The sequence below is a fragment of the Manacus vitellinus genome, unplaced genomic scaffold (assembly GCF_001715985.3).
Source record: "Manacus vitellinus isolate BGI_N305 unplaced genomic scaffold, ASM171598v3 scaffold_35_pilon, whole genome shotgun sequence".
Taxonomy (NCBI): Eukaryota; Metazoa; Chordata; class Aves; order Passeriformes; family Pipridae; genus Manacus; species Manacus vitellinus.
Window position 1 is genome coordinate 4833061 of NW_021940498.1, and position 520 is coordinate 4833580.

The window sequence follows — 520 nt, forward strand, 5'->3', positions numbered from 1 at the left end:
GACAAGTAAGGGCGGCTCCCCCATCCCCTCTGCAGAGCGTGTCATTCCCTGCCACAGAGAATCACAGAACGGTGTGGGGTGGAGCGGACACTAAAGATCATCTTATTCCAACTCCCTGCCATGGGCAGGGACACTTCCCACTAGCCCAGGTTGCTCCAACCTGTCCTCGGACACTCCCAGGGATGGGGCAGCCACAGCCTCTCCGGGCACCCTGTGCCCAAACCACTGACCAAGCCTCATTCCTTCTAACGACACGTTCAAGGGTCTGTTCAAGGGATCCCTAAGAAACAAGGGGTTATTTAGGTTTGAACCAAGGCTTTAATGTAGCTGCACTTGCCAAGAGATTTCTGAGATCAGGTGGGTCCGTCCCAGCTCCCATGAGATTGAACCAGATTCTTTATAACAGGGTCTTTTCCAGCCCAGCTGGTAAAGGGGGGGACTTTGCTACAGCTCTGGACAAAGGATCAGGCTGCCACCCCTTCCCAAATTTCATTTTCCTCCTCTGCAATTTGCACAAAAT